The 17,316-nt window shown below is 42.2% G+C and overlaps 1 long non-coding RNA gene across 1 annotated transcript; it reads left to right on the forward strand.

The window, feature by feature from the left end:
* Positions 1-15,240: 15,240 nt before the first annotated feature.
* On the forward strand, positions 15,241-16,423 carry LOC112846207 (uncharacterized). Its single transcript, XR_003219061.1, has 2 exons — positions 15,241-15,862; positions 16,244-16,423. It is a non-coding gene; the product is annotated as an uncharacterized LOC112846207 (long non-coding RNA).
* Positions 16,424-17,316: the final 893 nt, after the last annotated feature.

Consider the following 17,316-nt stretch of genomic DNA (forward strand, 5'->3'; position numbering starts at 1 on the left):
TGTCAGATTTATGGTTTATTGATTTTTACAGACCCAAGGTAGTTTTCTTAAAATACATTAAACTTTACTGTTTGCTGCACTTGATAAAAATCTACCCCAGGCAAATACCCAGTGATACTAAGTTATGTTGAAAAGAAACTTTATTGGTCACTAATACAGAAACACAAAGGACCACTGAGCATGCTGAAAACTCAGCCTGTGACATCTTCACAACATGAGCACATGGAGGAGGGCTTATCTGTAGAATTTGCTGTGGAAAATTAAAAGGTTCAACACGGCGGCGGTCAGTTCGATATCGATTTCTCTGATGAGTTTGCTCAGTATTTCTGAGCACTGTTGAGCAGCGACTTCTTCTTTTCTTGAAAAGAAGATCAGACCCAGCAACACACTCAGACATAAACTGGTTCACCCGAAAGACAAAACTCCAAAACACAGACTGAACAACGTGGTGTATGCGGTACAGTGCAGCGAGGAATGCCCGGACCTCTACATTGGAGAGACCAAACAGCCACTTCACAAGCGTATGGCACAACATAGAAGAGCCACCTCCACAGGACAAGACTCAGCAGTCCATCTTAAGGCCAAATTGTCCCAGAGTATAGAAGAAGAAGCTTGATGTTTGTTCTGAGGCAGTTTATTCTTTCACAGCTCAAGTCCTGTGGCTGTAATCACGTGTGTGTGTGTTTTTTATCATTCACACACACATCACATTTCACAGAAATCACTGCACCCCCACTGGATCAACACCGCTCATCCGACACTAAAACTGCCCACCTAAAAATACAGAGAAGAAGATGATCACCTTAAGCAGTCACACCCGCCCTCTCAGCCACACCACCCCAAGAGCTCACTGTAACACCCCTCTGCTGCAGCAGGCCGGAGACCACACCCCCGCCACATAGATCATATCACAACTGTGAGATAAAAGTGAAAGAGCAGCTCACAGATCAGTGGGAAGTCACATCAGGAGAACATTAAGTATTTGTAGCATGTGATTCCCTTGTGTTTTCAGTCTGTGAAACAGCTGTTTGTCCCTTCACCAGGCAGGTAAGATCAGCAAAACTGCACCATAGGATGGTTTATACCTAAGATTTCAAACAAAAAATATATTATTAACATAACAAGAGGAAACATGAAACATAATGCTACTTAACAAACAACACAGACATGTGCTTTAAGTTTACATAAAAATCACAGATTCAGACAAGAATAACCCTCTGCTTTTAGTCCAGCAGCACTGAAGGGAACTTAACTAGATAGCTCATTATCCTCATCACCTGGCATTGAGGTAAAACCAGAAAAAATAACCTGGCCCTTTTATTTAAAAAAAATAATATCCAGCAGTTCAGGAGGCCGACCGCATGGCCAGCAATGCTCCACTGGGGAACGACGGAGGTGATGGGACACCTTGGGCGGCTTGGCAGGTGCCTGCTTAGCGCAGACTTCTGGCTCAGGTGGAGCAGGACTAGCAGTCTGTTCTGGATGCTGGTACTGGCGCTCATGTTGACGGCTGGCCATTCTCTCCCTCGCAGCAGGTATGGGTGCTGGGACTGACCAAATGCGAGGACTCGCAGGCTGGCTTGGAATATGAACAGTTTTATATTAGGAGCTAAGAGACCTGAACACAAATGGCTAAATTAAACAGGCGCACACACGACGAGTTGACAGCAACGTGACCAGGAGCAGAGATAGAAAGGATAATGAGTGTAGAAAGGCCCCAAAGTTTATAGGACAAGTCTATTCTGTTCTTATACAGGTGTTTATAAGTTTCAGAACAAACCTCAAGCTTCTTCTTCTACACTCTGAGACAGTTTGGCTTTAATTGGTGTTGTGGCCGACACACCGGGGTGACCGCAGTGCTGAAGACTGAATCACATCGACAACCGTGTGATTAAAAATATTTCTCAGTCACCTTACAATCATGGGATCTCAGGCAAAGGGCACCACCATTATATAAGTACCACTTCTATTCTCCAGAAAATATTCATGACATTCATGAAGGTAAAAAAAAGATCCATTCATCTATTTGGATTTATCTTTTTAAGTTAAATATTTTTGTTCTAATAGTTTTGTGGATACAAAATAATACGACAGGAGTTGAAGGAAAGTAACACATTTATTCTCATTTGGGGTGACTGAGGATGGATCAGATGAGTTTGCCACCTACCTTGTGTCCTCATACCTGGTGGTAATGGACAGCATGTTGCCTTATCAGTACTGGGGTCTTTTGTTTGATGGTTCCACAGTGCCTCCCTCTGGCCGTGATGAAGTACTACACCCCTCTGCTCTTTCTATTACAGGGAATGTCTAGAAAGCACAAACCTTTAATAATCACAGCTGAGATCATAAACTGTAGTTATCCTTCCTTCCTTTCCTTCTTCCTTCCTCTTAAGGACTTAAGGGTTGAAGGAGATGGCTTGAAGACTATCCCAGCTTTCACAAGGTAAAACTCAGGGTACACACTTTACAGTTCACCACTCATGATCCCATTGACAATAGATGATTGTAATTCCCAAAAGAATCACCAATTAAATGGCCTGTATTTGTATAGCACTTTACTAGTCCCTGAGGACCCCAAAGCGCTTTACACATCCACCCATTGACACACTGATGATAGCAAGCTACATTGTAGCCACAGCTACCCCTGGGGTGCACTGAAAGAGGCGAAGCTGCCGGACACTGGCCACCACCAGTAGGCAACGGGTGAAGTGTCTTGCCCAAGGACACAACAACTGTCCGAGCCGCGGCTCGAAACGGCAACCTTTCCGTTACAAGGTGAACTCCCAAGTCTTGAGCCACGATTGCCTTAACCTAAAAAAGCAAGTTGTTGGACTGTGAGAGGGAGCCGGAGCACCCTCAGACAACACAACATGCAAACAGCAGCCAGCAGATTCACATGCAGGACCTTCTTGCTGTGAGGCAACAGTACCAACCACTGCACCACCGTGCTGACCTTAGAGTGCAGTTGTATGGTGGAAAATGTTACTGTGGATGCTTTAGATTATATTACATACAGAAAAAAGTACTGGTTTATTATTTTAGTGGGCAAAAGAGTTAAGATTGGATCTAAAGGATGTAAATGGACAAGCACAGTGCATTTCTACTCAGTCTGAACACTCGACACAGCCTCATTCACCCAACTGCACACACATGATTAGGGGAAACTCAACATTCAGTATCTTCATTTTTTCATCAAAAGACTTTCTCTGTATCTCTGCTCTGTTTGTTTTTGACTTGAAACACTAAATAAAAGTTTTACTGCACATCTGTCTCTATTGTTTAATCAGCAGCTGTAATACTAAACTGTCCAAAATTTAAAATTCTGCATTTAGAAGATTTAGAGATATTTATTTCACCACTTTTAGTTAATGATACTTTATAAACCTATTCTGCTGTTTAACAAAGACAGTATCATCATGTTTAAAGCACTTTTCAATCTGACAGCAGCACTCAGTTCTCCTGCACATGTGTGATCTTGGAGTGAACTGAAGGTTCAGATGCATCTCTCAGGTCCTGTGTGGAGACTTTGCTGGACTTTGTCTGTCTGTTAAAGATGTGATTTACAGATGCTATTCAGCTGGTGTAGATAGTGGGGGTTTAGATCTGAAACATCTTCTTTTGTCCTCCATTCATCCAGTTTCATGAGATAAAGTTTTGGTACAAGGACTGGACTGAAAAAAGACTGAAAAGAGAAACTTTGAAAGAGTTTTAGAAGCCTGGAGGAAAAGCAGTGCTTGTTTAATCAAATGTAATAATACACATTGTTTAAATGTCCCAAAGTAAAGAGATCTCTCTGTGAACCTTTAATTCGTCACCCTCTTGTGGCAGCAGCTGGCTACTGTTACTTGCACATGTGCATTGTGTTTTTTATTACGTTATAATTTAATACAAAACTCTTTAATTAAATTAGTGAGTTGAAGTAATTGTTGAGTATTGCAGCATCGACAGCGATCAACTCGAAGGAAAATGACGACGGAGGCAAAAATGTCCTTAATATTTTGGGAACTTTATTCCACATGAACACGAGGCAAAACTTTCCTCATGGGTGCCATTTTGTTGTGGGTATACTTCTTCTTAGGGGCGTGATGACGCAGCATACGTGCCCTTACAATAAACAGTGCCTCCTTGTGGGGACAACTAAAATACTGTCTCTGTTAAACATATTCATTGTGTGTACTCATGTTGTACAATATCTTAACAGCCCCTCTTGTACTCAGGTTGCTGGAATCTAACGAAAAGTTGTACAATAAACAATAAACAGTTGTACACTCTACCACACTTCCTTTTTCTTCTCTTTTTCTTTTTAAGCACCAAACATAACGTCAGCAAACTTAGCAAGTTTTAGCTTAGAAACAGGTTTGGTCATAACATCTGCAACCATTTCTTCAGTAGTGCAATATAACAGACACATTTTCTCTTCATTTACAATGGACCTTACAAAATGATATTTAATGTCCACATGTTTGCACCTCTGTCGGCTCACAGGGTTTTTAGCCAGGGAAATTGTTCCCTGGTTGTCCTCGTACACTATTGTTTGAGTGTAATTGTAGTCATCTATACCTTTCTAAAGCTGTTCTAAATATATACACTCTTGCATTGTGGAAGCCAGAGCCATATACTCTGCTTCACAGGTAGAGAGCGCCACAGTGGGCTGTTTCTTGGTCTTCCATGAAACTAAAGAACTGTTGTTACATAGATGTACACAGTAACCAGTAGTGCTGCGCCTGTCGGCGGTGTCACCTGCCCAGTCAGCATCACTGTAGGCTACTAGACCCAAATTTTCATCTGTGTTTCTCCTAAAACACAACTTCTTATCTTTGGACCCTTTTAGATATCTCAACACGTTTCACAGTTCCCCACTGTTCTTCTGTAGGCTCATGAAAATGTTGTGATAACTTGCTTACCACAAAACTCAGGTCAGGACGGGTACCTGATGCGAGGTATATAAGACTGCCCACAGCCTCTCTATACATCCTCACATCTCTCATCGTAGTAGCACCTTCTGTGTAACACAACTTCTGATCACAGGGAGTTTCTCTGGGTTTACAGTTCTGCATGTTAAACCTCATCAGTATCTTGTTGACATAATGTTTCTTGTGACATTGTTACACATCCATCAGAGTGAAATCAATACCCAGATAATGCTTAAGTCTGCCCATGTCTTTCATCTTAAATCTGACTGAAAGCATTTCTTTCACATCCTTCATTACCTTTTCATTGCCAGCTGCAATTATCAGGTCGTCCACCCAGATGATCATAATCACCTTGCCATGTTTTGTCTCTTTGGTATAAACACAGTGGTCTGCTGGGCTTTGCCTGAAACTGTTCTCAGTTAGGTACTTGTGCAAGATCCTATTCCAGTTACGACCAGATTGTTTTGTAATCTACACACTAATCCTTCTCCCTCTTCAAAACCTTCTGGCTGATCAATGTAGATTTCATAATCAATGGGAGCGTGTAAATACACTGTCTTCACATCCATTTGATGGAGTAACAGGTTCTCCTGCGCTGCTTTCTGTAACAAAACTCTTATGCTGGTTAAGTTGGCTGTTGGTGAGAATGTTTCTCCATAATCTATCCCCAGCTGTTGGCTGTAACCCTTGGCTACGAACTTTGCTTTGTATTTGTCGTTTCCCTCAACGTCACTCTTAACAGAATAAACCCACTTCCCCCCACTGTTTTCTTTCCCTTTGGCAAAGTGGTTAGGGTGAAAGTGTCATTTTCCCGTAACGAGTGAATTTCTTCATCCATGGCTTTGATCCAGTTCTTTGAGTTAGCTGATTCTATGGCTTCCTCAAATGTGTTTGGGACACCACACACTGCCCTGTAGCAGTAGTCTATGGTAGTGTGGATCTCATCGCTGCCACTGCTGGTAGCTACAAAGTCATTTAAATGTCCCGGTTTCTTCTCTCCCTAATAGGATACCTTTTGTTGTCAGATCCATCACTTGCCACAGTTGAGCCTTTTCGTTCATGCTCATCAGGTATACCACTTTGTGGACTTTTGTCCCTCACAATAGGTTCTGGAACCTCCTCATTGTCCTTGTCACCTTTCTCTGAAGGTCTGTTAGCCATAGGCTGTCTTACTCTGCTACAGTCATCATTTAGTTCTCCCTCATCTGTCTGTGTTTGTCTTTCTACATTTACTTTGCTCACAAACTTAACAAGTCTATGTTTCTGAACTTTCTCAGTTTCGGGGTGGTAAACTAAGTAGGCGGACTGTTATCATAACCTACAAATAAACCTTGGTCACATTTTGAATCAAGTTTCCCCTTGTCCTGTTTGTATGCATAGCACACAGACCCAAATTTCTGCATCTTTGACAAGTCTGGCTTTTTACCTGTCAGCATTTGGTAGGGTGTTTTCCCTGTTCGCTTATTAAAGCATCTGTTCCGTGTTACAGCAGCAGTTTGAATGGCATAGTTCCATAGGCACTTCGGTAGCTGACTCTCAATTAGCATGCACTTACCCATCTCGAAAAGAGTACGCCACCCCTCTCGGCTGTACCGTTTTGATGGGGTGAGTACGGGGCTGATGTCTCATGCTTAATGCCATTTTTCTTAACAGGGTTTGGAAATCTCTGCATGTGAACTCTGTGCCATTGTCTGATCTAATGCATTTTACATTGCCATATGGTGCAACATCCGCTAGAAATTTCTCTGTTGCCTGCACTGTATCAGTTTTTGTCTTAAGGAAATATACAAACACTGAGTTTGAATAATCATCAGTGAATGACTGTACGTATTTGTACCCATCAATAGATTCAGTGGCTATCGGACCTGCTAAATCTGTGTGGACCATTTGTAAAGGAGCCTTTGCTCTTGTATCAGGATCTCTGTTTCGGGTTTGTGCAAACTTCCCCTGGATACACACTTCACATTCCTGGTCAGGTCTATCAGTTCTCCCCTTAATCTGCATACCGTTAACCACACCTTGCAATCTTACTACATCTTCATAGTTGCAATGACCTAATATCTCATGCCATGCCTGTATGTCATGACAGGTGTTACACTTATCATTACCCTCAACTTCAGTCTGCAAATAGTACAACTTGCCATACACATGAATGTTAAAGTTAGTACCGTCTTTGTGGGTCAACATGTCCTGCCTTGTTTAAAGGTGACTGTTGCTCCTAATGCAGTGGCTGACTTTACGGAGAATATGTTCTGGGGTATGATGGAATAAACAGCGCATCTTTCAGCGTTGCTTTGCATCGCTGGCCTGTATTGTCAATCAGGAACACCTCTGCGTCCCCCCTCTGTTGGGCGATGCCTCTGCACTGGGTACCGTCTGCCAGTTCCACGCTGTGTGACTCCAGTCTGAACGCGTCGTCGAAGCTCTTGAACTTGGCGATGTCGTTAATGATGTGAGGTAGCCCCAGTGTCGACCAACAGGACTTTCTCCTCAATGCTGTATGCTGACTGCTGGACTTTGATGTCTGCGCCCTTAATCCTGAAGGTATAATCCGGCGTTTCTGCTTTGGATCCGTTGCTGCTCTCATCTGCGACCTTCCGCGCGCCATCTTGTTTGTCTTTATGTCTACATGTGGTATCACTGTGTGTGTTGCTTTTGCAATGACTGCACCACGTCCTCCGTCTGCACACTTTTGCTCGGTGGCCTTTTAGTCCACACTTGAAACACACAATGTCCACATCGCTCTCGTATCTGCATTGTGCCCTGGATCTCGTGTGCACACGCCCGGTTCTTACTCCTGTTTCATTACGTTGTCGCTACACTCAGATGCGCTTGACTTTCAGTGTCTTCGAAACTCCGTAGCTTTGTTTTGAACTCAGCAAATGTCATATCGTCTTTATCGTGGGTAACGTGTATTGCAAATGGTTTAAAACTTCCAGGTAGTCCTTTTAAAACCACAGCAATCAATAATCCATCACCTAAAGTCTCACCCGCATTGCGCAGTGCTGTAATGGCGGCCTCTGCTCTGATGACATAGTCTGTGACAGTCTCTTCCCTCTTTTTCTGAAGCGATGTCAGCGTGGTGTACAGGTTGATGATTCGGGGCTTTCCCTTTCCATCGTAGTAGTCCCTCAATATTTCTAATGCTCTTCTCCCATTATCAGGGGCATCTCTCATAATCAGTGAGAGGCTTTTATCGTCCAAAAATTGGATTAACTCGGCGTAAGCATCAGCGTTCTTCTTACCGTCTGCCGCTACTTCAACCTTACTGTTCGGTTCCTTCGGAACAGTGTCTCTTAATCCCAACAAGTGCAAATATCCTAGCACCTTAGTTTCCCAAAGTTCATATTTGGTCTCATCTCCGTCAAACATGAGTCGAGGCAGCCTGCTTGCTCCTCGTTGATCCATGTTGCTATTTAGCCGTTAGCCCGCTATCCGTTGCGGCTCCAGATCTTCATAAGAAAAAACTCCTCTTCGAGTCGGCCCTGGCCCATAACCTGTTGAGTATTGCAGCATCGACAGCGATCAACTCGAAGGAAAATGACGACGGAGGCAAAAATGTCCTTAATATTTTGGGAACTTTATTCCACATGAACACGAGGCAAAACTTTCCTCATGGGTGCCATTTTGTTGTGGGTATACTTCTTCTTAGGGCGTGATGACGCAGCATACGTGCCCTTACAATAAACAGTGCCTCCTTGTGGTGACAACTAAAATACTGTCTCTGTTAAACATATTGTACAACATGAGTACACACAATGAATATCTTAACAGTAATATATGAAATATTAGTGTTAGGTAAGTCCCAGAGTTCAGTTTATTGGACATTAGCTACATTTAATAAGAAGATATGAGACCCAAATATATGCTTATGTCAACACATGTTCATTTTGATGAAGTTTACTGAACAAATTTGAATCATCACAACAACCAAAATGTTAGCAACACATCATAAAGTTTATTAGTATAACTATGGTAACCATGTTTATGTTTGTAACCTGATAACTCAAATACATTCTGTTGGTGTCACATTCTGAGGACTGTAAGTTCACACACTTTCAGACATTTGCAGAGAGAAGAAGTGTTTTGTAAAAACTTTACAAGTCAGAGGGATTATTTGCTCAAACAGCAACTAGTGCAAACATATTTTGCTGGACTCTAAGAAGGAGAAAGGTACAGCCTGATATGTGAAGTTTTTAATGTTTTTTTTTTTTTAAAAATGGTGTTTTTGTGCAACACAGTTCTTATTTAATCACATGCTGTTTGATTTATTTGATTCAGAAAACAAAAGAGGATACTGTGGGTGTTGAAGAGGAGAAGGCTCCGCTGAAAAAGAAGGATAATGATTTGTAACTGTTTTCTTATGGGGGGGGGACTGTTGTGATAATTTGTCCAAGTAAAAAATCCCAGAAATGTCATGTGACAACCTCTTTGGCTTCCACGCCCATTTAGAATCTTACCACCACTTTGATCCTTTGATCCTAAAAACCCATAAATAGGAGTGAGAAGCAACAACTTTTAGTTCGTTGTTCGCAGCATTTATGTTCGCAGCATTGAAACGTTTGAGAGAGAAGCCTTTCAAAACAATTGGATCCTTTTCAGAGTGACTTTTTACACTTTCCATCATGTCTCTGAAAAACACACAAGAAAAGAAAAAGTAAAGCCCAGCTCTCCTCTTCTGGCTCAAGAAGACAATATTCAAGTACAGAAGATGTGCTTGGAAGAGGAGATTATCTTCCTCAGAGAAGAAAATGAGAGAAAGAGCGCTGAAGTCAATAAATTGTTCAGCCAGCTTCTTGAAAAGGAAGATATTCAAAAGGAGAAAGAAATGGAACTCCTAGACGTGCGTGGAAGGAACTTTGAGCTCAAAGCAAAGCTTGATAAAGCAATAGAAAAACTCAAAGAAATCCTCCAGCAGAAGAAAAATGAGAAAGACAAGGACAAAAAGGATCGGGAGCTGCAATTAAAGCTTGATGAAGCTCTGCAAAAAAATACAGAAATCCTCCAAGAGAAGAAACGGCAGGACATAGAACTCCAAAACTTGGGGATCAAATACAAAGCATTGCTTCAAGAGAAAAAGCAACAACCGATCAAACAGAAAGAAAGCAAGCTTGAAGACTCGGAGGAAAACTACAGAGAGCTGAAAACAAAGCTTGATAAAGCACTGCAAAGAAATAACCAGATTCTTCAAGAAAAAGAACAACTGGAAAGAAACCAGAGAGACATGCGGTGCCAACTCCAAAGCATGGAGGAAAAATGCCAAGTCCTGGAAGTAAAACTTGATAAAACTGCAGTGCACAAGCAGAAATATCAAGAGCTGCTTCAAGAGAAAGAACAACAGGACATAAAGCAGAAAGAAGACAAACGTTTACTCCAGGGCTTTGAGAGGGAAAACCAAAAGCTGCAAGAACTTTACAAGAAAATGAACTACAAAGCAACTGAAATGGAAGGAGAGAAGGAGAAACTGCGAAAACAATGCTCAGCGATGCAGAGTCAGCTCAATGACATGCTGACAAAAAACACTGAACTCAAGGAACTTTCAAACACCTTGAAGTGCAAAAACACTGAGGTGCAGGTGCTAAAGCAGCAACTCCAGAAACAAATGAAGACCTGCAGTGCAAACTTGAAGAAATGGAGAGGAAAGGTCAACAGTTAGAAGACGCTCACAACAAATTACAAGAGCGTTATACAGAGATGCAGGAGGCAAAGGTAATGCAGGAGGCAACTTCTAATGAGTTGAAAGAAAGGCTCAAAGACAAACAAGCTGAATTAGAAGAAGTGGAGAAAACATGCAGGAGACTTGAGAAGGAGAATACAGAAACAATCGATCAGCTGAGAAACCTGATCCTAGAGAAAAAGGTTCTCGTGGAAAAGCTCCTGGAAAAGAAGAAGAAACGCTTCCGCTTCTTCTGGAGGAAGGACACTCATGCTTTGTCTGGTTTTTCCACTGCTGATGTCACCTCGTCTTCCTCCACCTCTGTTCCATCGTAATTTTGACCTCCCCTCTCCTGCCCTCTCCCTCTCTCCTGACACCTTGACACCTCTCCCCCCCTAGCTCCCTTGAACTCCTAACACCTGTCCCATCTCCCTACCCCTCTCTCTCTTTTCACCCTCACCCCCCAACCAGTCCCGACAGTTGACTGCCCCTCTAGAGCCTGGTTCTGTCATAGGTTTCTTCCTTTAAAGGGAGTTTTTCCTATCCACCGTCGCCTAGTGCTTGCTCAGAGGGCATTGTTGGGTTTTCTCTCCTCTATCTCTTTCCTCCTTTCTACCCTCCCCCTCTCTCTCTTTTCACCCTCACCCCCCAACCAGTCCCGACAGTTGACTGCCCCTCTAGAGCCTGGTTCTGTCATAGGTTTCTTCCTTTAAAGGGAGTTTTCCTATCCACCGTCGCCTAGTGCTTGCTCAGGGGGCATTGTTGGGGTTTTCTCTCCTCTATCTCTTTCCTCCTTTCTATCCCTTTCCTTGACCCCCCCCCACCCCTCCCTTTCTATTTTCCCAATAATTTAATAATAAACACAATTGGCTGCATTTTAAATATGTCTGATCAATGTCTTCATTCAAGAATGAATTGTCTTTGTTATGGAGTCATATGTATTTTGTGTCCAGATTATTAGTGTTTTAATCACATTTAGTGTTACATTTTAGATCACCACAATAGGATATCCACAATTTAGGATTCAGGCATTTGTTTTAGTTTGATATTGTAATCATTCTATGATTCAGTCATTTACAGAACCAGCAGTTAGCAGCAATAACTTCAATTCAATGACATTTGCAAGCATTCCTTTATACACAGCATTTCAGTCAGGTTGAGGTCTGGCCCTTCCAAACAAGCCATACTTGTTTGGTCTTTTTCTAATTAAACTGTCATGAACGTTAACATTTAACATGCTGTCTGAGGCCTGTAGAGGCTCATTTCCTCATTCGCTAATGCACAAGTTTAATTCAAGTCAAGCAGAGTTTTATTGTCAACCCAACAACATGCACTCAAGTATACAGTGCGATACGCAGTCCCGGAGTCTTTGCTCTGTCTACGCCATTTGCACATTACTCCTTTTCTCCTCTCTTGTTCTCGAGTCTTCTCCCGGAAGTGAAAAAACTCAAGGTCATAAACTCACGTAACATAGCGTAAGAAAATAATTTTAAACCTCTTCTCTTTTTAAAGAAATTCACATTCCATGAAATTATGTTTTAAACTAACTGATTTTAAACACAACTATTTATGCATTTTAATACATTTATTTATATCAAATATTTATGCAAGTTTTAGCTTCACCATGAACTGTAATTTTATCTTTAACTTATTCCATGAAAAAACAAACAAATACCACTGATATTTATCAGAGTATTACAAACACACAATAGCCTGAATCCATTTTCTCACTTGAACTCATTCGCAAGAGAGAGAAGCTTTATTGACGATCACCAGCATATACATGCGCATCACATGTCAATCACAATGCATCTTATCCGCTATTTCCACCTCGCGTTATATACTCTCTGCAATAACGCACACGTTTTCTGCGTGTGTGCTATAATAAATAAAGATGTCCTTCTTACAGTTGAGAGCATATTTTGATCTGTGTCATCACTTTATGAAAACTCTGAAACTTAACAGACAAATTCTCGTGGGTAACTTTTCTTTTAAACCGGGCACACGGATAATGCTTGGACGTCCAACTCCATGCGTCTTTGCGTTCAGCCGTCACACAGGGGGCAGGTCAACAGTGATCCTTCGAACTTGGCCATCTCTCTGTAACGTGAGAGTGATCCCAGGCAGCTGAATGGTCAGAGTCAGAGGTGGAAGCCTGGTCGTGACCGAATACAGAATTTGCCCGCAGGTGCAGAAAACTCTGCGGCTCAGCCAGTAGAGGAAATTCTTCATGTCAATGAGAGCGCGCACCGCGCTGTCACTGAATCCATTCAGCCACGCGTTTGGGTAAGACATCGTGGTTTCACACCAGTGAGGCTGTGCTGCCAGCAATTTGTCCGAGGGTGTAATACTTGCAGGAGCTGAGTGGATTTGTTTCAAGCCGGCTCCGAGACTGCTACCTCACAGCACTTCTGTCTAGTAAATAATGAAGGATGTTAATATGCTCTTTAGTTGAAGTACAGTACTGGGTTGCTGTGAGCTTTAAGACTTTCTCCTCGCAGGTCTTCTATCTCGTGGAGTTTGTCCGAGGGTGTAATACTTGCAGGAGCTGAGTGGATTTGTTTTCAAGCCGGCTCCGAGACTTCTTCCTCACAGCACTTCTGTCTAGTAAATACTGAAGGATGTTAATATGCTCTTTAGTTGAAGTACAGTACTGGGTTGCTGTGAGCTTTAAGACTTTCTCCTCGCAGGTCTTCTATCTCGTGGAATTTGTCCGAGGGTGTAATGCTTGTAGCAGCCGAGTAGGTCTGAGACTTCCTCCTTGCACCTCTTCTATCTAGTGAAGTATGAAGTATGTTAATATTGGGTTTTTGTCGAGCAGCGTCCGGGCTGGCCTGTCTCCACCTCGTTCTATAGCTCCACACTGGTATTCCTGTGCGTTATGAGCTGTCCGTCCTACAGCACGGCGCTTACCGTCCTACAGCTCCGAGCTGACTGTCCTACAGCATGACGCTTACCGTCCTACAGCTCCGAGCTTACCGTCCTACAGCTCCGAGCTGACCGTCCTACAGCACGGAGCTATCCGGCCGACAGCAATTGCTTATTGATGTACACAGATGGTCAGGAGACATGCTGTTTTGTTGAAGTGCGAGAGTAACTTTTATTGATATTATTGTCATTTTATTTGTGTTGCAATAGGCAAACTCACCCGTTTGTAGATTACACTTGGATTATTTATCACAAAAGAAGACATAAGTGTATAAGCACCAAAAACTCCCCGGGTGCCCTTCAGCAAACCAGAATACACTATACATGAGTATAAAAACAAAAACAATTACAATGGGAGACACAATACCAGTAACATACGCATTTGCACATAACGCTTTAGGCACCAAGTGAGAAACATTACCTTCAGTGTAGCATTTACCTTCATCAATTATACCAGATACACATTGGTAAGAAAGACTTCATGGTGTACTCTCGTACGATATTCTTAAATTAACTTCTCTTTTGTTTTTTGGGATCAATGAAGCTTATTCCTTAACAGTACCACTACACGCGAAAATTAACACTAGTGTCTACAGTGCAGTAAATCATGTCATACACATTGTAGAGAAATGTAACCCTCCTTTAATTTGCCAAACAATGAAAACAATAAAATAATAAAATGGCAGGTTTCAGTATTCAGGCAAAGCAAAACACACACAGCAATTTACCAGCTGTACACAGAATCTCCTCATATACAGTGTAAACCACCAGTGATAAAATAATTGAATGCAGTAGCACAAAGATGAGGAGGGTCCGTGATCTCCACAAGCTACCTGTTTTAGCTTCCCACGTTGCCAGAGGTACTCAGAGTGACGCGGGCACTCAGAGTGACTATCTGGGGTCCGTCTGTCGCTATCCAGTTCGGTAACGATCCTCTGCAGCTTTTTTACGTTCCACAACTTTAGCAAAACGGCAGAGTAGTCTTTATTAGCGAACGGCTGGGTTAGCCTCACTTTTACTCAATGCGTGCACGGCCGCAGGAAACAAAACACACAGTCCAGCAGACTCACGCTGAAACTTTACGTGTTATGTCACTAGCTTACCGACACTGTGTCTTATCTTTCCGAAAAGTCAAAACACACTTACTAGTACATAAAAACAAGCTAACTTCTCCACATGCTCCGTGTAACTCACGCACCACCCTCTCTCCTCGCGCTCTCTTTTTCCTTTTTCCTTCTCCACCCTGTGTTACCTTCACAGACCATATCCCCGTAGGAAATTACACTTTTCATAAGAAATTCACAAGAAAAGAAAGATAACTTATTTTAAACAATGCAAACACGTTTTTAATCATTTTACATGAACTTTTATCTTTTTAATGTACAAGAAAGTTGAACAAATGAATTTAACTCTTGGTATTTATATTCTTAGACTTTACTTATCTTTTACTATTCATTCTTCTTTTTAACCCGGGTTACAGTAAAGCTATCTGTCCTACAGCACCGAGCTGACCGTCCCACAGGACGGCGCTTACCGTCCTACAGCTCCGAGCTGACCGTCCCACAGGACGGCGCTTACCGTCCTACAGCTCCGAGCTCACCGTCCTACAGCACCGAGCTCACCATCCTACAGCTCCGAGCTCACCGTCCTACAGCACGGCGCTTACCGTCCTACAGCTCCGAGCTCACCGTCCTACAGCACGGAGCTATGCAACCGACAGCAATTGCTTGTTGATGTACACAGACGGACAGGAGACATGCTGTTTTGTTGAAGTGCGAGAGTAACTTTTATTGATATTATTGTCATTTTATTTGTGTTGCCATAGGCAAACTCACCGTTTGTAGATTACACTTGGATTATTTATCACAAAAGAAGATATACGTATGGTGGCTGGGAAGTGCAAAGCACATTTACAACATAGACAACAAAATAACATTTTAGAAAACACTTCTACATAAAAAAAGGCAAATAAAAAAATTGACAACAAAATAACAAGTCCGCAACAAATTAACAAGTGGCTCTTGACGGAAAGGGATTGTCTGAAATACCGGAAGTGACTCAACAATGTTTCTGGCCCAAACAAAGCGCTAGCGGAAGAGGAGCGAAAGCACACGGATAACACCAGCTATGGTTCCTTCTTGCTGTGCGGTCGGTTGTAATGTTAGATTGCACGACCGACAAGGGAATAAGCTTGAAATGGTTTATCTTTTCATTCTTTCCCCACCTGGAAGCAACATGAGGCAGCTCATGTATCAGATGTTACCAAAAGAAGACGTCTAGTCTGGATAGCAGCTGTGAGACGAGCTGATATCCAGCTCTCTTCCATCTCCAAATATCTGTTGGTGCTCCAGACATTTTCATTCCGGTAAGCTCTAAATATGTTCATGTTAGCAGAGCTGCTCTGTGCAGCGTTATGGCATAATAATTTTAAGGGAGAATAAAAAGTCGACACACATATCTTATTCCTGACGGAGGACTCTACCACTACACTTGTCCAGTCCATTCACAAAGTCGTTGCATGGTGAGACATGGATAGAAGGTGGGCGGAGCCTTTTACCGTCATTTTATTGTGACGCAAAACACCTGTGGACACACAATCCAACAGTTCATATCACTCTTTATAGCCTATTAGTTTTATTTTCGATGCACTCTGAGGTCATAGCAAATTAGAACAAACATCCTAATGAGTGATTTTGCAGAACTACGTTCTATTTATACAGTTGCTAATTATTTGGCATTATTGCAGGCAAACCAGCCTATGAAATGGATGAAACACATCGTGACTGGGTTCCAGCGCTACACAAGGGGCACTCCGAAATCCCTGCTTCAAACATACCGCCATGCCAATCAGATTACTTCTTCCATGTGAGGGTGAAGATGTGACCCTTCTGGATAAGATGGTGAAGGTTTGCTGCGTTTTGGTGAACAGTGTGGTAGTAAAACCAGGGAAAAATGAAACTTGTGCCTGTTAAATATTCTTAAGTCTTGCGCTGTATAAATAGCGGTAATTTTTCAAAAGATACAGTAAATTAAGTAGTGTTAGTAGTTGGTAATATCATGTAAACGCTGTCATGATTTTGTGTAAACATTTTGTCATTTGTAAACTATAAATGACATTGATTCTACATTGTAACTGATGTGATGTTCTATAAAGTGGTTTTAATAAAAAACAAAAGGCAAAAATTCGTTTGTTTCTTTATTCAACGTTTGAACAGTGGTACTCAGTCACTACATATTCAGTAAATGCAAATTATTTACATGGCAGTGCACTTCAGGCATAAATCTAGACCCTAAAATAAAACATTATGGGTCATTCCCACAACCCACAGCTTTACTGTGTTCCAGCAAAGTATCCAATAGCAGTGACAACACCTCCACAATAGCAGGTGGGATTTTTCTTTTTTGAGGACGGCTCCTTTTACCTGTCACTGCGGATGTTCTGTTTATGTTTTGATCGAGAGACATTTTTTGGGCAGCTGTAGAGGAGAAGTCTATCTTATGGCCATCCTCTGGCTGTATCTTGGTCATATTACCAGGTAAAACCCAGTATGTAGGTTCATCTGTAACAGTCCTGGTGCCACGGATCCGCACTGTGGCTTCTACTTCCAACAGAAGAGCAGCGACATGGGTGCAGATCTCCACGACTCCGCCCTTACAGGTCTTCAACCTGTGACGCTCACAACGGCCCATGGCTGCAATGCTGGTTCATTCAGTGTTTGAGAGTGCAGTACCTGAAACACACACAGACAAAGTTAATTTAAAGACAAGGACTTTAATGAGCCAAGGCCGACATAAATGTGTTTTATCTACTTTTTAATC

Source organism: Oreochromis niloticus, linkage group LG3, assembly GCF_001858045.2.
Source record: "Oreochromis niloticus isolate F11D_XX linkage group LG3, O_niloticus_UMD_NMBU, whole genome shotgun sequence".
Lineage (NCBI taxonomy): Eukaryota > Metazoa > Chordata > Actinopteri > Cichliformes > Cichlidae > Oreochromis > Oreochromis niloticus.